This window comes from Ochotona princeps, chromosome 19 (genome assembly GCF_030435755.1).
Source record: "Ochotona princeps isolate mOchPri1 chromosome 19, mOchPri1.hap1, whole genome shotgun sequence".
Taxonomy (NCBI): domain Eukaryota; kingdom Metazoa; phylum Chordata; class Mammalia; order Lagomorpha; family Ochotonidae; genus Ochotona; species Ochotona princeps.
The window spans coordinates 47779839-47807588 of NC_080850.1; the positions used below are offsets into that span (position 1 = coordinate 47779839).

Genomic DNA, 27750 nt, shown 5'->3' on the forward strand with positions numbered 1-27750 from the left:
AACACTTGTCTAATGTTTCCACGAATACCTGTGGAAAAGAGAAGAAAAAAGCCTTATAGAACCACATAATTTCACTCAAATCTATTATGTACAAGGCAAACAATTCTTAATTGGGAACTAAAACTTTCAAAACTATATTATCAGATTTTCCTTTTCAAAGCAAAAAATTTTATTACTGCAAAATGAATATGAACAGGCTTCAGCAAAAATACTTTTCAGTATATAAAACAAATTTTAAAAGTAGCAAATCTGAATATTATTTACATAAATGTAAAGCGTAAAATCTGGCTTCTTACCATCACGTGAAGAGAAATACGTATGAGAGATGTGTGTGGTCTCACTCCTTATCACATCTTAATTAACCAATGAGAATCAAGCAGCACAAAAAATTACTTATGGGAAAGTAGACTTTGGAATCAGATTCCGGCTTGACTAAGCTGGATGACCCACATGGGAGTCATTTCACAGGCCCAGGTCCGAACTCTCCACGTCCCCCAGCCTGGCCTGCTTTCCTGACCAGCTCCTGAGAATGAAGCTGTGACCCTCTGCAATGTTCTGAGGTAAATCTGCCTGCATGCCTGTGATCTTGGGTCACAGTGGACCAGTCTGAATGGATATTCTATTATAATGTGATTCACAGTAAATGCTGTTTCTCCTGGAGTGTCTAGAGCGTACATAAACAATGTCAATCATACAGGAACTAAACATCTATTCAGCACTCAGCCCTGAAAATCCGGGACACCAGGTTTGGTTGGGAAAGTGTCCCTCAATGAGAACAGTGTGTATGCATGCACGCATCCCATTCAGGATCCTGTGACTTCTTATCGCACGTCTTTGCTGAGTTTATTACTTATCCTCTCATGGTAACAAACTGTAACAAGGTATATACAACGATTTCTGAGTGCTGTTAATCCTGGATCACCAAGACGGTACTGGGGGTGCCTGAAACAAGTCTTTAAAAATTGATCCCTTCAAGTCCACCTGGCATAAACTCCACTGACTGCTGTGCTCCGTTTCTACTCTCACATACCTTCACATACTTGGTCACCATATAATGTACTGGCACAGGATTAAGGATCAAAGGAAAGAGCTATTAACAATTGCATTATAATGCTTGTTTCAGCAGCACATATATTAACAATTACATTATAACAATCATATGCACTGTCATAGAAACAATAGCCTGGGACAACAGACGGAAACCGGAGCTGTCCCAGGAAGAGAGAAACGTATGCACATCCTACTTGCACTTGATCCCCTGGGGGGAGGAGGAAAGCCCACACGGCAGGCATCCAGCTAAGAAACCTCTCCAATGTCAGGCCAATCCACACAGCCCCCAAGGTCAATGAACAATGGAAACGGGCAACTACATGACTGTAATCAACAATGTCTTGAACTACAACAAAGGGCAAACAAAACGGCTTAGGCTTTGTGGGCCATACAGTGTAGCCTCAAAGCAGCCAGACAACATATGACACGGGAGTGTGCAGGCGGGATCTGACCACGTCATTGGGAGAAACAAAACGTCTACACTAAGCAAGCATGCATGCAGTATGTATGTACATGTGACATATTATATTTTATACATAAAATACACACTTTAGGGAGAGGGCAAACTAACCATTGGATGCAAAGGGGGTGGATTCAGACATATTGTGAAACACGTTTGATCTTCCTGTTTCCAGTCACATACCTCCTAGAACCCTTAGAATCTCCACAGTGATGTGGGCTTTTGCATACAAACTGGATGGATGACTGATGGCTGGGGCCGGTGGATGGCTTCAGGACCACTGTTAGGGTTGGGAACTGGCTGTAGTTAGAAGAGAGAGATTTTGGCCCAGTGCAGTAGCATAGTGGCTAAAGTCCTCTCTTTGCATGCTCCAGGATCCTATATGGGCACTAGTTCCTGTCCCAGCTGCTCCACTTCCCATCTAACTCCCTGTCTCTGGTCTGGAAAAGCAGTCAAGGATGGCCCCAAAGCCTTGGGATCTTGTAATGCAAGGGAGAGACCTGGAAAAAGCTCCTGGCTCCTGGCTTCAGATTCGCTCAGCTCTGGCCACTTGCACAGTGAACCAGCAGATGGAAGGTCTTTCTCCCTGTATCTCCTTCTCTCTGTAAATCCGACTTCCCAATAAAAATAAATAAATATTAAGAAAAAACCAGGGGGGTTTTAGCTCCATTCTCCACCCTCACTTCAGGGAAGTGAGAAGACAGAAGTGGTATAAAATCATCACCAATGGCCAATGTTCTAATCCATGTGGCACCGGTGAACTACGGGCATGGCCAAGGCATGGGCTGCCTGGCGGACACGATAGTAAGGTGGTGAGGCACTAACTGCAGCTCTGCTGCTGCCAGTTACCTGCCCTTCGGCACGTACGCAGCTCCTAATACAGAACCATAACAGGGGGACAAGACGACCACCTTTCTGCGGTATCACAAAGCCTGAGCAAAGCACTCAGAGCAGGGTACCCAGCACACAGCGAGTAAATGGCAGCCAGTATTAGTTCTATGGCTGTTCAAACTCTGATTTGCACAGTTAAAATACAGTGATGGACACTGATAAGAATGTGAGATAACCACATAGCTGTCAAGACCTGTGATTTGTTGTTAACTCAGAAGGGAAACAAAACTGTCCATATTTAAACCTCCATGATACCATGTACGAACACAAAACATACTCTGTAGCAAAGACATTATCATAACTATAAGTTCTGAATTTACCAAAAGAATTCTCATCATTTAAAGCATTCAGATATTGTCTAGTCAAAACAAAACTCAAAGACTTCCTTCAAAATACTTTTCACCAATTATTTCTTTGGTTTATCAGAGGTTATTTAATACAGTCAGAAATTCAAAACCCTCCAAGTAGATTTTTTTTCTAACATGAAGGGGGCAAGAGAAAACAACCTAACTGAAGAAATGAAGGATAAATATTTAAAAGGCCTTGGGAATTCTAACAGAAGAATCGCCAGCTCCCAAGTCCTTGAAGTACTGCTCAATAGCACCCTCTGGTGCTTCATTCTGAAAACACAGGAAGTTCACAATCATTTCAACCTAACAGACATCTATCTACTAAACAGCTATTGGGACAGGGATATCAAAATCAAAGAAGAAAAATCACTGACCTCAAGGAATTCAAATGATTATGAGAATTAACTTAATTCACTGAAAGAATCCTATTTGTCTTATTTTAGTAGTTATCAAGTATTAAAAAACACTCTACATTCATGGGGAAAATGAAGAAGGTGAAAATAAGATGCCACAAAACATTCTTCAGCAACACCGCTTCCTCGGCAGATTCCTTCAGAGCTTCTAGGTTAAAAATGTTTTCTTTCTGCATTTATTAACTTTTGTTAAAATTCAGGAGGAACCGACCAAGCAGTTTTAAATCTACAGTAATATACGAAATACAAAAGGGTCAACTCATACACTGTTCGGAATAAAAGGCACAAACTCAGCAATACTACTACCGCAGAAGCCTTTAACAACATTTTCTCAGAGTTACCAACAAGATGTACATTGTGGTTAGCTAAGGTCCAGAACAGTAATAATAAACAAACAACCCTAGAAACACGGATGCAACAGCAGAGCTAGCCGACAAAGGCCGTCAGACCTCATGAACGACGACTTCTGACGGACACTTATGAACAGCTGGGGTACACTGTCCAACTCGGGATGCAGGCAGGTGCGTCCGCAGCACAGCTCGGCTTCCGCCTGGACTCTGGACGGGCTCCCCCCCGAGCTGCACCCTGCAGAGCTGGGCATGACAACGCGATTCACTGCGCATCACACTTAACACCTATTAAATAGCTGGCCTCAATAAGGAAACTCAGGTGCTGATCAAAGAACCATCTCTTTTCTATATCAAATTGCAGCAATTTTGAGAGAGTTAATTCACATCATGACTTTCGTGAGATTTCTTTTTAAAAAGAAAGTTAATGATAATAACGGCATTTACGGAGCTCTACTCCACTGGCACTGCAACTGGCGTATTTTAAACAGATCATCTGATTTGGCCCTTCACACATCCTGTACTGCAGGATCATCTGTCATTTGCACAAGAACCATCTAAATCAAGGTTAACTAACTGCTAACCTTTAAAAGCTCAAGGCAGAATCTGCATTCTTATTTACTATTTATACCCCTCCAACAGCACTCAATTCTTTATATTTTTCTGGTGTCCTGCAATTCTCCTTTTATGTTTTTGTGGTTTAGGGAGAATCTTTTTTTAGTACTTTATTTTTAATGTAGTAAGAAGTAAGTTAAAATTTTTTGAAATTTGGCAAATACAATAAAAGCATAAAGCAAAGACTTAAGTTGTCTGCATCAGCACAAATGCACACTGTCAAAAGTTAAAATGCATTTCAGGTACAGAAAAGTAACATAATTCAGACTTTTTACGGCATTATTTAAATTATTTTTAGTCAGTCATCAATGGCTTCAGTGCTGTGACCACAGGAATAGACAAAGCCATGAGAGCTCCATCTTTCAATCCTTAACCACACACTGGTCAGGTCTGAGGTGGGGTAGGGAGACAAAATTTCATCTGTCTGAATCACAAGATAAAATTCAAAGACAAGAAAGAATCAGTGAAGGATACAATGGGAAGTCTTAGTGTGTCTTTGGAACTAAGAGGAAGACATTTAAGTGTCTTAACAAATCAAGAGAAATGAAAACTACAACTGGGTGCTAATGAAGGTTTCCGGAAGTAGCAGGAAGTCCTAACACACACAATAATATTACTGGCATAACACCACCTACAGAGGCAGGTGGAGACAGCAAGGCTTGTCAATGCACAGAGCGCCTGTAACTGAATCAATATCAGGACGAGGCCAAGCCCTTTAAATTAACAGATAACCTCAAAAAACAGGAAGAACAGTTGCCTCAGTTTATTAAGTGGCTTTGTAACGAAAGACTATACCAAGTACATTATGAAGTAAACCCACAGTAGCAATGTTTTCATGTGAAGCTTAGAAATGACCTATATAATTAGTGTTTAAAATATATAAGCCTTACAAATTCTTACATCATAAGAATAGCTGACATCAAATGCTTATAAATCTAATTCTACATCAGTACTGGGTACCTGAGCCGTGATTAAGATGTAAGGTAAAGAGGAATTTAACTATGACGGTGAATGTGTTGGAATACTTAAGATAACTTGGGAACAACCATAACTCACAAACTTCTTAATTTGTCTTAGGAGATATCTTACGTTACTAAATTGGGCAAAATGATGACCTGGGCCCTGCAGACATGAGTCTTCATAACCCAGTACTGTGTGAAGCGAGAAGCGCTTCTTCAGTAGGAAAACCAATTATGTTGGAGCCTCTACATTTAAGGGATTTATTATTATTTATATGTTAAATTTAGAAGGCTAAAGAAAGCTACAATCCTGAATCTGTAGTAAATCATATACTCATTTTTAAAATGAAAATATCTCTGAATAATTTCTGTGCACAAGCTACTCAAGAAAAAACTGTTTCATGCATAAATTGTTCGAACTATATTTGAACTTCTAAGCAAAAACTAATTCCTAAAAAATTATTTCATAAACAGAGAGACCAAGATGGACAGCAAGAGTGACATACTGAGCACTGACTTAAAATAACTGACTCACACCATGGAAGGCAGAACAAACAGGATAGGCTTCCCAGCCAAACTCTGACAGCAGTACCTGCACAAGTGAAGACTCTAGGGCGGACTATGTCAGACAATCATCTTGGAAGGATTTCCTCAACCCTGGAGGAACTAAATCCACAGCATTTCAGAACTATCAAAACCACATAAGCAGTACCCTCAGAACATGCTCCACTGGGGGACCCTGGGCTGGCTCTGGGAGGCCATTCTTCACTCCTGGGCACTGACACGCCTGGGCTGCCGGGAGCGGCCCTCTCCCCCCTCCTTCCCCACAGACAGGGGTACAAAGGACACTGGAGGCAGCTGCCTCATCTACTTTCCTCCATTCCTCAACCTTCCCCACCCTAATCGGTGGTCCCACGGGCATGCATGCAATAACCATCATCAAAAATTACATAAATGTCATAACCAATGAAAATAATGAATAACACTGCTAGAAAATTATTCCTTACCCTCAAATTCCAACAAGCAAATGCAGGAAGCAGACAGATCACCACTTGGTAAATATTATGAATAACTATTTCAGGCAAATATCAATGAATGCAAAAATCCATAACAAATATTTGACTAGAAAAGGGATATTTATGCAGTCAAGACACTCCTCATAAGAAATTTTATAGCGTAAAGGTATATGGAGCCTTACAGAAGGTACCCCAAGAAGGTCTCTTCCTCATCAGGCGGTTGGGTTAGCTATCACACTAATGGAGCAATCGGACACTGTGCACCTCCCTGAAAGCCTATTATGTGTATATGTGCAAATGACCAATTTGCCTTAAAAGAAAGTAAAACACCAACATTTTTTTGAATTGTTCTCACCTACACTTAGTTGCTAATGAATTTTAAATTGCTCAAGCTAAAAGTCCTGACTTTAAATACTTGGGTTGCCAAAACACCTCCTTCACCAGTGTAAAGCACACAACCAGCACGTGTTTGCCAGGATCTAAGCCCAAGGCTGCTGCTTGTATCCACCAGCTCTAACTCATACCAGAACACTGACAAACAATATAAAAATCAGCACTTAGAGAAAAACACCAGGGAAGGATCTGTCCAAAGTTGGGTAATTGTAAGGTGACAGAGTGAAGAACCAAAGCCAAACTACCAGCTCTGAACACCGATGAAACAGACATAATGGTACCTCCCAAGGGGCCCTTGGCATCAGTACAACACACACACAAACCAAGAACCAGGGGTACTGGTATGGTGGCATGAGAGGCTACTCCTCCACCTGAAGCACACCACACCATGTGGGCACCGGTTCCACCTCCGATCCATCACCCTGCTCATAGCCAGAGAAAGAGCAGAGGATGGCCAAAGGCATGGGAGACCCAGAGGTAGCTCTTGGTTTCCAGCTTCGCACTGGCTCAGCTCTGGCTGTTGGGACCATGCGCAGAGTGAACCAGCAGATGGAAGATCACTATCTCTCTCTCTCTGTCTTCGTAATTCAAGTCAAATAAATCTGTAAAAGAGATAGACAGATAGACAGATAGACAGATAGATAGATAGATAGATAGATGGAAAAGAAGAAAGGAAGGTAGGAAGAAAAGAAAAAAGAAAAGAAAGGAAAAGAAAAGAAAAAAAAGAGAAAAAAGAAAAGAAGGAAAAGTAGGAACCATCTGATACCATGATTTACCATAAATGCGTGGAAATATAAACAATAGATATATAAACAAATACAAAAAAGAGAAATGACTTTTGTATTTCCAATTACTGGGAATCAGACTTCTTAAGCACGAAAACAGAATAATTTCCAGCTTTTTAAATAACTCTGTCTGGTTCAAATGTTTTTATAGAAACATTTTTCTGGTGTCTCATCAATATATGGAAAATTTTACTATATTCCTGAGAGAGTATGGCAGAGAAAGCCGAAGTTTCACAGACTGACCCAGGGCCTCCATGCTGGGCTACCTGTCTGCACCTGCAGCAGCAGGCTTGAGGAAGAACTAGACCAGAACTCATCTTCCTGGGGGGGGGGCTGCAAAGTGCTCCCCCACATCAGAGCTGCAACTTCCCCCACCTACCTAATCTGGGCAGCTGGTTCTCCCAGGCAGTTCTTAAAAACAGGAACCCAAATCTAAATCCACACAATTCAAGACTGGCAGAGTTTATTTGTCAGCCCACTAACAAGGGTGCTTTCAAGCCTACACTTCCAAACCAGATAACAGGAGGGCTGCTCCCACACTCCCTGTGCAGGCCATCAGGAACCTCTTCCGCTGAACACCTGCTAGACAACAGGAGGACAGGGCAACCTTCCTTACCTGAGCACCCTTGGCTTACCAGGAGCCCCAATTAAGGCTGTTATCACCTCCATCACACAATGTACAACACAGATTCACAAATACTGCCAAGTTAGAAGGATACAAGAACTTCTCTCATTGAGGTTGCATACTAGCAAAATGCTTTATATACCTTCCTTATGAACATATGCCTTAATGGTAATGGCAGCTAAAACCCACTGCTACATGTCAACTATTCAGTCCCAGGTTTCTTGCAGGGGATCTTATCCTAGCATTCACACACCCATTCAGTGGGTTGCTGTTATACCCCATTTACAGCAAAGGAAAACTAGGGTCAACAAAGTGAAATTACTTGCCTAAATATAGCTACGACAGAGTGGAGTTGAGGGCTTCTAACTGCAGGGTAACTGAGATGCCTTAATCCACTCACTTTCCTAGCCACCTCAGACCTCAGGTTGCAGGTGAAGCAAGTGCACTCTGTAGCAAACAAGATTCCAGGTCTGTAAAGATACACAGCCTGCTCAAGATTACACTAAACCAGAGTTAGCACCCACAAGCAGAATATTTTAATTTTCACAAAAGGTGGAATAACCGCTATACATGGAATCCAGTTTAGACCTATATTCTAACACCATGGTCAAAAACTATTCTACATTTAAAGAAAAGGTTAGTTATTATTTCTTCATTTTTTTAAACTAACTGCAACTGAACAATGCTATGAAATCTGTCTCATGTGGTACAGAAAACTGTAACAGGGACTTGGAGCTATGCAGTGGGCTTTAATGTCCCCATTGTCAGTCTGTCATAATAAACTCACTGAGAACAATAAAACTACTTATAAATAACTCAAACAACTCTGATATTACAATTCAATGAACTTCTATTCTCACTCTGTAAATATTTTAACACTTCCAATGAAGATACGCTAAGGCAGAAAGAGCTCCTATAAAAACCCATTAGCTCTGAAATTAACTTACATGGCAGTCAAGCCTCAGTTTATGTATACCTTATAAACACTGGAGCCAGCATAATACATCTACTCTCAATCATCATCAAAATGGTAACATTTTAACACTTAAAATACTAAAACTATGTAAATTTGGTAGTCACACAATTTTTCCAGGTGTGTTCTCTACAGAATATGCAAGATTAAAAGGAATTTTGGTCTAAATTCTGTTGGTTTATGGTTTTCCACTTCTAATTTTCATGCAAAAGTGGCTTTTCTCAAAACTAGAGGATAAATAAATCAGGAAAATTAATCCTAAAATATACTCTGAATAGCACTGGTTGAACTCCCATTCATCCTCGTTCAACCAAAGTCTGCCTGCCACTGGCTCAGAACTCCCGACTAACAATCCAGCTGGCTGTGCCACATGAGGGAGGCAGGGCGAGCCCACAATTCCCACACAGCCAGAGTGGGGAGAGACAGCATCAAGAGGCAAAGGACAGCATTTTTCTTTTTTTATAACACCGCAGATAAGCATGCCATCACTCAGCAAAATCTGCTAGAAAACAGCCTCAGCCTCCTTTAGGGTTTATTTTGTTTTTATTTGAAAGCAGACTTACAGAGAGAGAAGAGAGAGACACATCTTCCATCCACTGGTCCACCCCCAAATGCCTGCAACAGCCAGAGCTGAGCCCATCCAAAACCAGGAGCCGCTCCAGATCGCCCACATGGGTGCTCTGCAGGTTTCCCAGGCCATAAGCACACAGGTAGAGCTGCCCAGCCTTGATTCAGCTCGCCCAGCCTACCTCAATAACAAGAAAATGACACAATTCTCTCCCAAATCTCTTTTCTCTGCATTTTAACATGATACTAAGTGAACAACATTCAGATACTGATGGTTAAAACATTTGCAAAACACAAGAGATGGTTTCCACTTTCCACAATCACTTGCCAGAACTCACTTCAGATACAAAGCTGGGCACAGGGCACTAGTTCTAGCTATTGCACAGTAACAATTTAGATCAGCCGCAGCAGCAAGAAACCACCACAGATGATGAAGCCAATCAGCACAGAAATAAAAACACTGCTGCCTGGACCTCTAGGAAGATTCAAATTGGTTTTACTCTTTCTTAATTGCAATATTTTTCTTCAGTAAAACCGACTAGTTGAAATGGAACACTTTCTCTTGTTTTTCCTCATAACGCTAGCAGCTGGTTTGGCTGAATAAAACTGGTGTCGTGGAATGCAGTGCGTATGTCTACCACACTCCTCTCTCATGTTAATCCCAAGGAAAACAACAGGAGCATGGTTCCAAAATTTTAAAAATTCAGTAAAAATACAGTTTCCTTGAAATAGAAACATAAGCAGCTACTCCCCAATGGCACAAACTCATGAGCACCAAAGCAGAAGGCCAGGCCAATGCAGCTGCCAACTCGAACAGGACAAGCAAGGCCGTGCTCCCTGGACAAGCCTTTGGGAAGAAAGAACAGCAGCTCACAGCACGTCTCAAGCAGTCCTAGGGAAGGCTCTCAAACTCACAATTTCTTTGAAGTCTATTCTTAGCACTTTGAAAATGAAGAATCTGAATTTTGCCTTATAATATTCCTATACACATGCTTATCTTACATGTGACATCTCCTCACCACCATCAATTTTAGGACCATGCCATGTTGACACTGCTGTCCCCCATGCGGGGTCAACCCTGCCTTCCTCAACCAGCCTTCGCACCCCACCCTCCTCAGCCAGCCTCTGCACCCCAGGCCTGCTCACCCTGCCCTCCTCACCCAGCTTCCTCACCCCAGCCTCTGCACCCTGCCTCCATATCCCACGTCTCTGAGCCAGGGGCCACGGGGACAGCTCTATCAGTTTCTGAGCCATTTTTTCCCCTTGATGTTATTAATAATTTTTTTTTTTAAAGATTTTATTGTTATTGGAAAGCCGGATATACAGAGAGGAGAGACAGAGAGGAAGATCTTCCATCCGATGTTTCACTCCCCAAGTGAGCCACAACGGGCCGGTACGCGCCGATCCGATGCCGGGAACCAGGAACCTCTTCTGGGTCTCCCACGCGGGTGCAGGGTCCCAAAGCTTTGGGCCGTCCTCGACTGCTTTCCCAGGCCACAAGCAGGGAGCTGGATGGGAAGTGGAGCTGCCGGGATTAGAACCGGCGCCCATATGGGATCCCGGCGCGTTCAAGGCGAGGACTTTAGCCGCTAGGCCACGCCGCCGGGCCCTGTTATTAATAATTTTTAACATCTAAAATCTTAGTTCATTCATTCACATATTCTGTACTCAGCATTAACTACTTTTTTGTGTGCTAATTTCTCATTATTCTATTAAACTGGAACTCAAACCATCCAACCTATTGTTTTTTACCTAGAAAAAGGAAACATTTCAGTATATTCCCTCATGATAATCTTAACCAATACCTGGAGTTGGCTGTATGTTTTGTTAGTACATTTTTACATGTATAAGTAGGAAAACCTTAGGTTTCCATAATTATAGAGTTTAACTTTCATAAATTACACACCAACGTAACCAGCACTCAGATTACAACAAAACCATTTACTAGCATGCAAGAACTATTATCATTGATTTTTTTACTTAGTATTTTCCTACCTAATCCTTCTAACTGACCTATGAACTTTGTTGTCAACTACTTCACAAAGAATGTCAAATAAGCATTAAAACGTTCCTTCATTCAACATTCATATAAAGAGAACCTCTCATCGTTGGGTGTCATGCCAAACACCAGGGACAAACCAGCAAAATAAACAAAAATGCTGAGCTCTTAGAGGAGTAAACGACAATAAGTAAGATAAAGAAAGTTAACTACAGAAAGAAAACAAGGCAGGGAAGGGAAAAGAGCTTCAGAACTGGCCAGAGAACACGGCGTGAAGGAAGGGCACTGAAGGATTAGAAAGACGGACACAAGCCGCGAGGCAGTGTGCTGGATGTGGCTGTGTGGCTGCAAGGAGGCTAAACAAGGGCAAGGAAAGAGGAAGTAACGGGCGTGGCCAAGGACAATCCAGACCATTGTCTTGTGTAAGGAATTTCACTTTTACTCTGAGTGAACAGCGAAGCCACTGAAGAGTTCAGAACATAAGACACAGCAAGGGCACAGTACAACTTCACTCCGGCTGCTGTACTGACTGAGCCCGTGGAGAAGGAGCACTCAGGGAACTGGGGAACAGTCCAGGCCAGGGGGTGATAGTGGCGTGACCAAGGCAGCAGCAACAACCAGAGGGTACCAAACGGTCAGATGCCAAACACCCAACAGGAAGTGCTGAGGAAGCATGATCCAGGTGCTGGAAGACCCAGGGAGCAGTGAAGCTGCCACTAACTGGTGTGGGAGGTGCAAATGCTCTCTGCTTAGGACCCAGGAAGGCTTAGGTCTCTACTTCAGACTCCAGTGCAGACACCCAATAGGTGAACCAGTTAGGAACTAAGAGAGAAAAGTGTGAGCAGAAGATTGCAAATTAGCAGTCATTAGGATACAGATACCACCGGGGTCACAACAACACAGCTGTGCAGAACCAAAAATGAGAGGATGGCCAAAGGCAGACCCCTGGGGCACTACGACAGCCACAGGCAGGAAAGAGCAGGGAGCACAAAGGAGGAAGCCAGGCAGCTAGCCACCCTGGAAGCCAGAGGCAGCTGAGAAGAGTGGGCAATGGAAGGAAGGCTGACAAGGGCCTGGGACTCTGGAAAAGGGCTGGGTTGAATTTAACAGACAACAGGAGCAGACAGTTCTGTACTTTTTAAAATGTTCACTATGAAAGGGAGAACAGGGCAGTGGCTAGAGCGGGAAACAGACAAAATTTTTTTCTTAAGATGGGTAACATATGTAGGTAGGTGGGAATGATCTAGAAGACAGGAAAAATGACCATACAAAAGAAAGAAGGCCTGCTACAGCACTGAGGAAGTGTGAGCACATGGGTGGACATGGCTAGAAGCAGGATGGTGGACATGGCTAGAAGCAGGATGGTGGTCATGGCTAGAAGCAGGATGGTGGTCATGGCTAGAAGCAGGATGGTGGACATGGCTAGAAGCAGGATGGTGGACATGGCTAGAAGCAGGATGGGTTTGCCCTGCAGAGAAGACAGATATACACAGTGGGGGGTTGGGGGGAGGCCTGCCTGTCTCTGGATGGCTTCACTACCCTGTGAACTAGCAAGCAAGGTGCTGCTAGGTGCTTGAGGACCAAGGAGACAAGCATGTCTCTGGGAGCACGTGGACCAGGGCCCATGAAGGACCTAGGGCAGACACCACGGGTTCGAACTGAAAGCAGCAAGTATGGTGACCGGTTTCTCCGCTAGGCATCCAAGTGTATGGGGCAGAGGCAAGAAGATGAGCGTGTTAAGGCCACAATTCTGAACCAAAGTGACAATGGCAAGAAGACAAGCTGAAGAGGAAAGTAAAGACACCAGGGAGCGTGGGAGGAGGGGGCAGTCAGGAAAGACTCACTTAAAAAACTGTGGATCCCACCCAGTCCAAGAATCTGTTGGAACTAATAGAAAGAATAAAAAAAAATAATAATAATAAAGTAAAAAACTGGTAGACAACAGAAGGAAAATGTGAAAAGAAGATTCAGGAGGGAATGTAGTTTATATTAAAAACAAGATCTGGAAATGAGCAGTGAGATGGACTAGAGAGCAGAATTCACTTCTGGAAGGGAGCTACAGGTTTGCAGACATCAGGACACTGACAATGAAATCACCCAGAACTTCTAACAGGCGACTGAATGTCAGGGAACTAAGAACCAAGATCTGTTGGGAGAGAATTCTCACGACGGCATATTCCAACACGTGCCGTGAGCAGAGGCACGTACTCTCTGTTCAGGGACCCCTGTTTTCCAGGACTTTGTGTTAGGTGTATTCTGGCAAAGCACGGACAGTCTCACCTCCAAAGAAAAAGGCAGTGTACTGTGGTGTAAATTTAAAATCCCTTATCTCAAAACAAAAGAAGGGAGGAGGAAGGGACCGTGGGAAGGAGGGAAGAGACAACATCATAACATTACCAGAACTGTACCTATGAACTATACTAAATCTTTCAAAAACTAAAAATTTTTAAAAATAAAATTTCTAATCCACCATGGTGGGAGGGTTTGGGGAGGGGTGGGGAGAACCCAAGTATCTATGTAACTGTGTCACATAATACAATGTAATTACTGAAGTTAAATAATAAATAATTAAAAAAAAAAAAAAAAAATTTCTAAAAGAAAAGATGATCATTGCAAAAGATTTCAGTTCTCTTAATCAGGGTCTCTTACTTGTAATTCAACCCACAGTGCATACAGAGGTCAACTGCCTCTGTCCAAATGCTGTTACTTTGGCTGACATGCTATTTGTTCGCTATAACTAATGTTTTTGCTGCTAATCATAAAGGACAAATTTTTTTTACCTTACAACTTGTGTAAAAGTTCTTGACAAAATCTCCAGTGGATGGAAGGTAGAAAGAAACTGCAGGGCCAGTGTGGTGGCGTACAAGCTAGTCCTCCGCCTGAAGTGCCAGACCCTGCTCTCTGCTAATGGGAAAGCAACAGAACACGGCCCACGTTCTTGGACTCCTTGCTGTACCCACGCAGGAGCCTGGAAGATGCTCCTGGCTTCAGACCAGCCTGAATCCAGCTGTTATGGCCATTAGTGAAGTGAACCAGCAGATAAAACATCCCTGTCTCTCCTCTCTTTGTAACTCTGCCTTCCAAATAAAAATAAGTAAACCTATAAAAAAAGGACTTGAGAGGACCAGAAGTAGTGTAATGCAGGAAGCGACATTCAATGCAGAGGAAAACAGTGACTTAACACAAACAGAAGCACCAACACACTGAGCACAGACCCTGAGTTCCAAAGACTGTCAGGACACAGGAAGGGCTGGGCTTGAAGGGTCAGATGCAGACACACGTGGTGGGATTCAGCACGGGAAGGGCTGGGCTTGAAGGGTCAGAGGTAGACACACGTGGTTTCACGGACCTTGGGTTCTTTGTAATAATTTACATGAACAGGAAAAAAGAAGCACAATGAAATTAGTCATCACTCATCTAAATCAGGTTAGGTCTGTTTACTTGTGCCACATCGCCTGTCCCTCTCTGAGCTACCCGGCTTCTACTATGGACATCTGACCAAACAGAACACCACTTCAGAAAATTTAGAAAACATAAGCTTTAAAAAACATGTGTCAAACTGTTTATTTAAGACAGTAAGAGGCAAATGTTAACTTACTTGAATTAGATCTAAAATGCCAAGTTCACTTTCTGAAGAATCCACACAGAAGACAAAATACAATGTTGCATAATGTCTATAAATCAATTTGTTGTCAGATCCTCCAATTAATCTAAATGACAAAACAAAACAAGCGGAATGTTATAGGGAGCAAAATACAAAACATTCTCATTAGCTCAAGCAAACTGATAATATCTGTAAAAATCTTTTATTAAACAAAGGTCATATTTAGTGGCAAAGCATTTAAGAGAACTTCAGACATTAAGCAAACTGTTTTCTTCAGAAACATCAAGTTAAAAAAGCTTAATTTTAGTTCGTTAAACTACTCACCGGTTAATTCTACGTGCCAGTTACTGACAGTGGATATAGAGCAACAAACAAGAACATTATCAGAATGGAAGGTGTTACAGAGAGAAACAAAACAGATGAGGCCTGCTGAAGGGCTGGCCACTTCACACTGGAGATGAGCTAAGGGACAGGGAATGGGAAAAGCCAGCCACAGACACTCCAAGAGCATTTCAGCGTTAGGAAACCACTAACAAAGGACCACAAAAGTGTGCTCAAGGGATGAAAATGCAGGCCAGTAGACAAAAAAGGATTAGTCACCAGCGAGGTCGGAAGTGAGCAGGAATTAGATCAGAGGGCATTTGCAAGTGCTTACTAGATTTAACTCCATAGGTCACAGTAAGCTACACAGCTTAAGACTGATTATGAACTAGGAAAAAAAAAGAATGAACATTCTTAAGTCCAGGGCAGATTTACCATCTAGAGTTCCTACAGAAATACATTCTGTTCTCAGATAAAAATGCAAGAGAGCTACGCTAATACTCAGCTCTTTCCTCAAATACTTTTATTTATATTAACCAGAATTTAAATACAGTTAAGCTACTTCACACTTCCAGGTTTCTAATGAGTTTTGCTTCTCAAAAGACCACTACAGTGGTCTCAAAAGTAAGGTTAAACGTTATCAAAGCTAACCAGTCAAGTAGGCTACAGACAGTAGACATCTATTTCTTACTGAGTACAAGTTCACATCAATCTCCACCTTCTCTCTGTCTGTACTACACTGTGTCCTCCAACAGCAAAAGCAGAAATGACCTCTGACAACAACTCACAGTTGCTACTATGCTAGATACTTCTCTGGGAAAGGTACTTAATTTAAAAGTATACACAAGCATTCAGAATCTCTGAAATGGTATTTAAGGGCTATAATCTAGCTGCTTCCTGAAAGAGACAAAAAGCACAGACAGCAATTTAGCAACTACCCTAAATGCTTACTATAAGACATTATCTGACTTCCGAAAACTGTTTCAAAGCAGCCATTAACATTAGCAGAAGATAGCAAGGATACATGTTCCTAACAGACCACAGGTTGCTGCAATCACAGCTAGTGACTGAATTATGGATCCAGCTCCAGCCCAGCCTAGCTGCAGCCACTCTGAGACATTTGAGGAGTAAACCGCTTAATCTCTCTCTCAATTCAAATTTTTTTAAATTATTTTAGAATTTTCATTCTGAAATCATAGTATAGTACTCTCATCAATTCCTAAAGATTTATTTGTTTGTTTGTTTGTTTGTTTGTTTATTTATTGAAAGGCAGATTTTATGGAGGGAGAGGGAGAGACAGAGAAAAGTCTCCCACCCAACTGGTTCACTCCAGAAATAGCTACAACAGCCAAAGCTGAGCTGATCTGAGGCTGGGAGTCAGAAACTTCTTCCAGGTCTCCCATGTGCGTGAAGAAATCCAAGACTTGGGCCATCCTCTACTGCTTTCCCAGGCCATAAGCAGGGAGCGGGATGGGAAGCAAAGCAGCCATAAGGGACGCTAACACTAGCAGACAGCAGATTAGCCTGCTATGTTAATGCTCTGGACCCGTCACAAATTCTTACATGGAATATAATTCAACATACAAAACCATAAAATTTCAAATGTCCTAAACCCAAATATCCCACTTTAGAGGAGAAAATTGAGAGGTTCAAGAATTTAAGTGCCCTGATGAGCCACAAACTTCATGTTATGACATTGAGATAAATGAGTTGCAACTTTTGTTTTTTTAAGATTATTTGAAAGGTATTTTGTACACTGAGAAGAAACACGGGGGGTGGGGGAGAGAGAGAAAGAGAGAATATCTTCCACCTGCAGTAGCCTCAAGGGATGGGTCTGAGCCAGACTGAAGCCAGGGGCCTTGAGAACCTTCCAGATCTTCCACGTAGGAAGCAAGTATTTGAGCATTTTCTATTTTCCCAGGCACATTGTAGGGAGGTGGCTCAAAGGAGGGGCAGCAGGGTCCAAACCAGTGCCCATATGTTGTTGCAGACAGAGGCTAAGCTCACCGCCCTACAACACTGGCCCCGATTTTCTAGTTCTGCCAAGGTCAGAAGGGCAGGTGTTGTGGCACAGCAGCCTGCATCTCACACTAGAGTGCCTGGGTCAGAATCCTGACAACGTGCCTGAGTCTCTTGGGTTCCTGCCACTGGGGTCCCAAGAGGCAGTTCCCGGCTCCTGGCTGTGGCCTGGCCAGACTGTTGTGGGTATGTGGGGGCAGTAAGTCAGCTGCTGGACTAACCCCGCCCTCTCTTTCCCTCAGTCATGTTGCCTTTCAAAAAGCTAAAAAATAAAGATCTGTAAAAGAATCATCACAACTGCAAGACACGGTTGCTGGTTAGTCCTGCGTGTCTACTGCATGCAACACAATGCACTGACTGAGTCGTGTGTCCCAGGAGGTCAGAAATCCCAAAGCTGGGCTGGCAGAAGAAGGCAACAACAGCAAACACAACCAGCAGACACATCAGAGAATCAGACACAAATAGAATACAGATCAGAAGCAAGAGATAAAGTGGATGTCCGCATTAACAACACAATTTCCAAACTTCATGTGTGAGTTATACATGGAAGTGCAACACGACATAAGCAAAGTACACATGCTAGAAAATAACTTCAGAGATGAGAGTGGATTCCATTATGGAACTACTTCTCCTAACATGGGTCATACAAAACACAGAAAAGTACAGATTTCTCTAATATGTGACTATCAACAAATCTCAGCTATAGTTTAATTTTAAAAATATTTATAAGGAACTATCTTATTAAGTATATTAATTACATAAAATGGGAGGGAACATTTATGAAAACATTTGACAGCAAATTACTTTCACGGAATCCATTAATTGAAAAAATATTTATTTATAATACCTAGGTTGTCTTAGATACATTAACAGGCAAAATTTTTCAAAATATTAATTCAGGGGCAGGCTTTTGGCACAGTGGTTAGAAGCACCTGGCCCCCAGTATCCGGCATCAGAGCTCCTGGTTACATTCTCAGCTCCTCTCCCAGGCCTATTCCCGCTGAGGCCCCCTGGCAGGCAGCAGATGATGGTCCCCATCACCCAGACAGGAGGCTCAGGTTGAATTCCTAACTCCTGGTTTTGGCCTGGTCCAGCTTTGGATGCTGCAGGCATTTGGGGAGAGAATCCTAAGATGGTGGATTTCTTTTTCTGCCTTTCAATCAAATAATCTTTTCTAAACTGAAACATATTAAATAAAAATAAGCAACATGCAAGTAAGCATATAGTTCGATCTCATAAATAAAACATTTTTAAGTATAGCCTTAAAAATGTTAGTGCATGCGAAATTCCTTTTCACAGCAGGAAACATAAGAAATCAGGACACTGAACAATGGCCAGCCGTTAGGGAGACACTTAAACAAACATTTTACTTTTCCTTGTAACATCTGAACGTTCTCCATATGAACAGATTACTTTTAAATAAAAAAAAGTCCTTGTACGACTTTTTAAAAAAAGACTGACTAATTTTGAAAGAAAATTCTTTAAGCTTGATTAACAGCTACCATAGATATCAATTAATGAATCCAATTACTCAAAATTAGAAACTTTTTTTTACCTTAAACGGATGAAACAGTATACAATTAAATTATACAGCCCCCATGTTAGAAGTGTTCAGGAAATACTTTACTTACAATCCTCCTTCTAGGAAATTACAAACATTTTCATCTCTCTTAGATACCAAATGGAAAGTCTCCCTGATGATTTGCTGTTGTGTGTCTTCACTCTGAGAAAGAATAATTCATACACATTAGGATTGAGTTTACAGAATTAACAGTAATTTAAGAATTTAAAAGATAAAGGAATAACCTCTGCCTGAAAAATCCACCTAAGTAAGAGAGGGTTCATTGGAGAAGTGGCTTAAATTACACCCAGCAGAAGCAAAAGCCAACATTGTTTCAATAGAAAAGAGGGAGAAAATGCTTGAAAGTTAACCACTATGATAAAATCATTTATTGCCAAGCTGCAAAAAAAAACCAACTATATTTACTAGAAAAAGGGAAACTACACACTAAGTAGTCAAAGCCCAGTGTTTCCCAAGAGTAAGAGAGGTAAAGTTAGTAAATCACTCATGCAGCTAATTTATATTTCAATGGAAGAATGATTAAAAAGCACTGCAGGGTCTGCCTGAGTTTTAACCTTTATTAAATGCAGACTGCAGTAACAGACCATACATCTCATTCATCTTTGTACAACCAAAGGTTAAACTAAGAATGGGTTCAATATAAGTATCTATTAAACAATCAAGTAACTTATATGTCAACAAAATAGGTCAATTTTGCTAACAATGCAACAGAAAACTCAGCAAAATATTCAATGAGAATTTCACAACCAGGGATATATGATGGTCCACAAAAAATGAAAAGACACTGAACCCCAACAGTAGTGATGAAGAAACAATGAAACAGTTACACACAGCACATCAGCCAACAGCAGTGGTGTGGTGCCAACACATCAGAAACACACACCCCAGGGTGGAGACATACAGATTCCATCACTCAGAACAAGAACCTTATCAACCGGCATTCTCCACTTTTAAACCATAAAGACCCAGGATTTTTGAAGGTTAAAAACAACTCAGTACTGAAATGACACACACATAGAATAAGCAGTACACCTGTGCACCAGGCAACACAAAGGACAACGTGCACAAAAGTGCTGCTCTAGTGACAAAGCCACAAACAACCCCCAATCACAGCATGGTGGTAGGGATATGCTTCTTCTAAGAAGTTAATTACACCCTTAAACGTGCAAGATTATCAAAAAAGGAAATGTCCTAACTCAGGCCACCCTGACAAACGACCACAGATTGGGGATGGTTTTATTAACAGAAACCATTTTCTCACACTCCAGGGGGGTTAGGGTTTTTCTCCTCTTGTGGATGACTTCTCATGGTGCTCTGCCAGCACAGGAGCAAAAGCCAGCTTTCCACTCTCTGCTTAAAAAGGCCTTAATCCCTTGGGACCAGCAATGAGCTATAGCAGGGAAACTGGCATCCCATATGGATGCTGGTTCAAGTCCTGGCTGTTTCACTTCAATACAGCTTCATCTTGCTAACAACCTGAGAAAGCAATGGAAGGATGGCTGATATGCTGGGCCCCTGTCACCCACACTGGAGACCCAGATGAAGATCCTGGCTCCCAGCTTCAGCCTGACCCAGCCCTCGTTTTTGTGGTCATCTGGGAAGTGAACAGTAGATGGAAAATACATTCTCTTTCTCTCTTTTCCCCGACCCATAATTCTTTCAAATAAATAAACTGTAAAAGAAAAGGGCATTAATGCCTTCAACAGGGCCAATCTTCACAGGCTCATCTAAATCTAACTATTTCCCAAGGCTCCATCTCCAAACACTGACACTGCAGGGTGAGAGCACCAACATACGACGCTGCAGAGAAGTCTCGATGAGATACAATTCACTCCACAGCAGTAGGAAAAAGGTAAACATGAGAATGATGCATAATCATTTCATTTACATTTCAAAACAGACGAAGCGAAATATACTGCTTAAGGACTAGAGCTGTGGCACAGCACGTTAAGCTCCCTGGCTACAGCATGGGAAGCCCAAGTGGGTGCCAAATCGCTGCTATGTACCCATGAGGGCAGTGCAGGATGGCCCGAATCCTGGGGGATCCTGCACCTAAGTGAGAGACCCGGATGGAGCTCCTGCCTTTGGCCTAGTCCAACCCTGGTTGCTGTGGCCATTTGGAGAGTTAACCAGTGGGTGGGAGATCTCTTCTCTCCCTTTGCTCCCTCTCCTTCTGTAATCCTGCCCTTCAAATAAATAAATACTGTCTATCAACACATAGATAGGTGATGAAACTTAAACTATACAGAAAATCAGAAGGGGACTGGGGCTATGGCTTAGCACCCACGCAGTGCTGCTTCGCACATGGGCTCCAGTTCATGTCCGGGCTGCTCTACTTCTGATCCAGGCCTACTAACGTGCCGGCGAAAACAGCAGATGGCCCAAGTCCTTGGATCCTCCTTTATTCCTAGTAATTAGAAGCTGTCACTTCCCCAGCCCTAGTCATCTCCAAATGTATTCTTCAAAATTACATAAAAATGTACAAGCTGAAGACTAAGAAAGCTGTATTTTTCCTAAAACCTATTCTTAAGGTATTTTAAATCATCATTCATGAGTCACTTAAGTGAAAACTCTTGATGACACTTCCCACGTCCATCCAGTCATCAAGGCTTGTTAACTGCGTCGCACAGATAAGGCTAGATTCAACAACCACCGTCTCAGCAACAGCTGTGGCTGAGTGGTTAAGGCGATGGACTAGAAAAACCACGGTCTCAGTTCAGATCATTTCCAACTCATACTAGAAGAACCACCGAAACGCTCACCGGCCCCTGACTCTATGACGCTGCCCAGCACATACCACCAGAATATTTTCTCTCTCTCTCTCTCTCTCTCACACACCTATTAAATAGCTCCAGATTCTCTCTCACCTGTAACACCAACTCCCTACCACGTCAAGACATCCTCTAAAATCGAATGCAGACTTTCCCCTCAAGTGTCTACTTCATTCCTCTCCCGGGTACACGCTGAGTCACACTGAACCGGAGAACACTTGATCCCCTGGCAAGCCACTGCTTCCACTCCCTGCTCCCTTCCTCAGCAAACCCCACTGGGTCCTTTAACCTAGGCTAGACAAGACCGCATCAGAGGGCTCTGTTGTTCAGGAACAAAGCACAATGATGAGGGCAGTGGGTGGCAAAGGAAGACAAGGTAAGTGAAAGTTGTTAAGTGGCCAAACGTTCAGGGACTATTCAGGCCTTAGAAGATTTCACCCTAAACTGTACAGGAAGAAATCTAAGAACTTATTCCATGTCTTTCACCAAATAGCCACGGTCACAGGAACTGGTGTTTTTTGGGTGCTGATGGAAGTGAGAGTAAAGAGGGGGGCTGAGAGTGAGGAGTCAAACATTACACATCAAAGTTTTTCCCTTCCAGATGAGGGGTAGGTACAATGATCCACTGCACTGCATAGTGACCACAGTTAATACTAAGATAGCATTGTGTATTTCAGAAATTGCTGAAATAATGTTAATCTAAGAAGTTGATGCTGTGGTATAGCCTGTTAAGCTGCTGTTTGCAAATACTGACATCCCATATGATCACTGGCTCAATCCACCTGCTCCGCTTCCAATCCAGCTCCCCATTACTGTACCGAGGAAAGCAACACAGAGAGGTCGAAGCATCTGGACCCCAGGCACGTACGAGGAAGGCCTAAATGGCATTCCAGGCTCCTAGGTTCAGCCCAGCCTGGGCTATTGCAGCTATGTGGGAAATAAAGCCGTAGATGCAAGATTTATTCTTCAGTCTCTCCCTTTCTCTCAGTTATCACTCAGCATTTCAAATAAATACTTGTTAAAAGGAGTGATTTTTAACATGCTTACCACACAAAAAGTAAGTTGGTAATGTAACGGAAATGCTAATTACCATGAATGACTCTTTCCATAATGTATGCACAGAACAAAACTTCATATTGTACCCTAAAAGCATGTTATTTGTCAATTAAATTTCCAAAATCAATACAGGAAAGAAATGACTTCAGGCTTTAATAAAAATCTAAGGTGTAAGCTAAGATGAAGTAAACCCAATCTCTAATGACATTACTCCCCCTTAGTAATCAATCTAACCTAATGTTTCCATGGAGAAGCTGGGGGCTCGCCTAACGCTGATCAAATTTCCTACACTCACGGTTCCTAACTGAAGCCAAAAGATACAACTGCTACAACATAACAGTCTGAAGGTAACCAGAGTGACATGAAGGCAACAATCCAGTCTTTAAAATACTACTTAATGGATTAAGGAAAAACAAACAAACTTTATAAACTCAAATCTACTAATAGAAATCTCCCTTTTCCCATGTTCCTCGTCCATGCCATGAAAGGCAACGTTGTAGAACAGTTAGGATACAGCCCATAGGGAAATGCCTGGTTCAAGCCCCCCCTCCACTGAGATCCAGCTTCCTGATAACATTCCAGGGAAGCAGGTGATGTTGCTTCCCACCTACATGGGAGAGCCAAGCAAACCTGAACAACCTGCTTCATAACCAACACATGGGAGATCTCTTTGTGTTTTTCGCACTTTATTTTTGGTAGCTAGTGATAAATAATAAAGATAAAATATTTCTCACAAAATAAAACCTTATTCTCTAACAGTAAATGTAGGGCCCAATGCAGTGGCTCAATTAGCTAACCCCCCCTCCCTTTCAGTGCCAGGATTCCTTATGGGTGTCAGTTCATGTCCCTGCTGTTCCACTTCCCATCCAGCTCCCTGATTATGGCCTAAGAAAGCAGTGGAGGATGGCCCAAAGCCTTGAGATTCTGCACCTGCATGACAAATCTGGAAGAATCTCCTGGCTCCTGGCTTCCAATTGGCTCAGCTCCAACCATTGTGGCCGCTTGGTGAGTGAACTAGCTGACGAAAGATGTTTCTCTCTGTCTCTCCATCCCTCCTTTTCTCTGTAAATCTGCCTTTCCAATAAAAATAAATAAATCTTTAAAAAATGGGGAAATGAAGTTGCATAACATTAGGCAGAAGGGAAAACACGAGCAACAGCATAGAATCAGGAAAACAAGGGAATAAAAATGAAGCATTAAAACCCTCAGAACACTCCTCGTTTAGAAATTACAAAACAAGAATGCCTGAGCAAAACTATTGGTGAGTTTTGTTGACTGGCCTCTGCAGTGGGAAGTCTGGCTGGAAACCATCTACGTAGACAGCCTTCACATTAGCACTTGGGCTGAAATTGCAACCATAAGACACCAAAGTGCCCACAACACAAACTTTGTTAGAACTTGCCAGGAAATGTCATTAAAATTCTCAAGATAAGAACCCTCTGGTGTTTTCCCTTAAAATATATAAAAAGATTTAGCATAGAAAAGGTAAGTGTTTGGCCCGGCGGCATGGCCTAGCAGCTAAAGTCCTCGCCTTGAACGCGCTGGGATCCCATATGGGAGCCGGTTCTAATCCCGGCAGCTCCACTTCCCATCCAGCTCCCTGCTTTTGGCCTGGGAAAGCAGTTGAGGACGGCCCAAAGCTTTGGGACCCTGCACCCGCGTGGGAGACCTGGAAGAGGTTCCTGGTTCCCTGGTGGGAATGGAAAGAGAAAACTACATGGTGAGAGCCAGTGCCATGGCTCAACAGGCTAAGCCTCCACTTACTTCAAGCACCAGCATCCCATATGGGCACTGGTTCGTGTCCTGGCTACTCTACTTCCAATCCAGCTCCCTGCTGGCGGCCGGGGAAGGCAGCAGAGGACGGTCCAAGTGCCCACGTGGGAAACCCAGAAGAAACTCCTGGCTTCAGATCAGCTCAGCTAGGGCCACTGAGACCATCTGGGGAGTAAACTAACAATTAAAGACCATTCTCTGTCTCTCCTCTCAGTAAATTTGCCTTTCAAATAAAAATAAATAAATCTTTTAAAAATATGACAATTCCTAAAAAACATTAAAACATTAGAAGACCCAGCAATCCCATGTCTGAGTAAGTACGTAGCAGAAGGAGGAGAGGCCGAGACCAGAACAGGTCCATATGCTTGTGTTTGCATTATTCACACAGCAAAAACGTAAAGAGAGAGCAATCAGAGGGCCCGCAGACAAATGAAAAGATCAACAAACCTGGGGCTGCAGTGTGGCAGGTACAACCTCCGCCTGTGGTGTCAGCATCCCGTACAGACACCAGTTGGAGTCCAGGCTGCTCTCCTTCAATCCAGCAATGTGCTAATGTGCCTCGCAAAGCCTCAAAAGATGGCCCAAGTCCTTGGGACCCTGCACCCACACGGAAAACCAGAAGAAACGTCTGCCTCCTGGCTTCAGACCAGCCCAGCTTTTGTAATTGCAGGTATTTAGGAAGTAAACCAGCAGATGAAAAATATTTCTCTAACTCTGCCTTTCAAATAAAAATAATATATATATATGTGTGTGTGTGTGTGTACACATATATATATTTAATCATGATATGTAATAGCAACCAATTTAGGCATCCTGGGAGTGATTTAGCAGATGGGGGCTCACTCTCTCCCCATCTGTTTCTGTTTCAAATAAACAAATAAATGGTATGTTACCTTAAAAAAAATCTTGACACATGCTACAACATGGGTAAACCCAGAAAACATTATACTAAGTGAAATCAACTAGCCACAAAACAGGCCAATATTCTGTGATTCCTCACACCTGAGAGCCCAGTCAGCTTGAGAGCAACCTGAGGGCTACCAGGGTCAGGGACGGGGTCCGACAGTCAGCACTCAGCATGCACACAACTTGGGGAGCAGACAAGTTCCAGAAACAAAGAGGGAAGGGAAGGTGGCAACCATGGCACAACAAATGCTACTTCATGCCACAGGACACTTAAAAATGATTAAAACAGCATATTTATGCTATAAACATTTTGCTACAATAAAAATTATTTTATGACTATTTTATACCACCATAAGACAGGAAAAATCCAGATATTCTTATGGCAGGCAAAGGGGCAAGGCTTTTCTAAAGCACAAGGAATCAGAACCAGCCGAGGGGTGCTGGGACACTGACCAGGAGAGAGGAGACAGATAGCCAACGGCTGCTGGTTCCCGGCAGGACCTCGGGCTCCACAATGGTGGTGCACCAATGGGCTTCTCGCAGGTTCATCTACAGGTTGGGAGAGGTCTAGCAAAACAGGCTTTCTTCCTGAGTTGTGTTACTTGGCAGGTGACAGGAAATGGCCCCAGCTGGATCACAAGACTGGCTGGGAATCAGAACTGCATTCGCTGCATGAACGCTGCTCTCTGTGCAGCCTAACAGTAACAGGTGCCACAGGAAGGACGTGGGCAGGGGGAGATGGCATCACTAGCCTTCCTGCAGAGGCACTGCTTATGTGCGCAAACACCGGGAGGATTCAAGGATGGGGATCTGCTTCTGCGGAGGGCCTGCTGCGGATGACAGCACCGCCCTGAAGTGGCCCCATCTGGCTGACCTCATCTTCTGCCACTCAGCTTGCTTTGTTATTCCTGAACACATCCAGTGGTGCCACAGGCGAGGGACTCCACCTCTGTGCGCATGAAGCATTCACTACTCTGGGCTCCAGTGATCCCCTCCCAGGCCACACCCAGCATTCTTCTCCAATGCCTGCTGCTGGGAGCAGCTCTGCCTGCGGATCCCAGCTGTGCAGCCTTTCCTTGGCCCCTGACTTTCTATGCACTCACAACAGCCTGCAGAATCCACTCATCGACTGTCTCTTATTAAAACTCCTCACTACATTTCCAGCGCTGAGGACAGAGCCACACAAACTACAAAGTTACCCGTGGAAGGGACACGCCCAGGAAAACAGAGGACAGGGTCAACATCGAGAAGCCTGTAAGACATCACACAAGGGCCATAAAGATCCAGCAACTGAAGTTAGCCTGCTGCAGCTCTACTGCGTTTCAGGCCCCTCTTGCATCTGCCTTGGCAGAGCCAGACACACTCGCCAGCCTTGGAAGTGCTGCCTAAGGCCTCAGGTGAGACGGCGATGCACCTGCAGTGTCGCCAAGAGGACCTGACGGGCGGTAAAGGCTGACGGAGCAGAGTGGCTGCGACGAAACATCTCCAACATTTCCTAACATGAACGTTTCTCTAAAACATTCTTCTTTTTTTTTAAGAGCAAGAAATAGCAACCGAGAGAGATACCTCCCATTTCCTGGTTTATTCCCCAAATGTCGACAACTACTAGGGCTATATTGAGAGTCAGAAGCCAGGAACTCAATCCAGGTCAGGAGCACAGCTACTGAGGCCACCACCACTTCCTCCCAAGAACCCAGAGCCAAGAGCCAGAGTAGGAAATCAAATCCAGGGAACTTTTATGGAGATGCAGATTTCTTTGCTTGTTTTTTGTTTTTAAGATATTTATTTGAAGCGCAGATTTTACAGACAGAGGTCTTCCATCCGCCAGTTCACTCTCCAAGTGACCACAATGACCAGAGCTGAGCTGATCTGAAGCCAGGAGCTGCTTCCAGGTCTCCTACTTGGGTGCAGGCTCTCGGCCTTAGGCCATCCTCCCCTGCTTCCTTAGACCAGCAGAGGGAGCTGGATGGGAAGCGGAGCAGCCCGGACAAAGAACCAGTGTCCATATGGAATGCAGGTGCTGCAGGATTTGCTTGTGCACCACCAAGCCAGCCCCAGGATGCAGGGTTCTTAACTGCTGAACTAAAACAACTCCCCTAATTGAGAGTTTAACAAGAGGCTAGAAGCAGATGAGACAACTCAGACATACCTTAGATTGGAAGCATTAGTGAATAAACCTATACTGCATAAGTACAAAGAAGATCCCAAGTGCTAAAGACCAAAGTGATCTCCTCAAGGCCTTGATACACTCAGATTACAATATCTGAGTTTAACT

At 43.2% G+C, this 27750-nt stretch overlaps 1 non-coding gene across 1 annotated transcript; it reads right to left on the reverse strand.

The window, feature by feature from the left end:
• Positions 1-27750, reverse strand: LOC101529046 (adaptor related protein complex 3 subunit sigma 1). Its single transcript, XR_009247144.1, has 5 exons — positions 27625-27750; positions 19019-19110; positions 15703-15756; positions 15042-15153; positions 1-28 (listed from the first exon to the last, which is right to left on the reverse strand). It is a non-coding gene; the product is annotated as an adaptor related protein complex 3 subunit sigma 1 (transcript).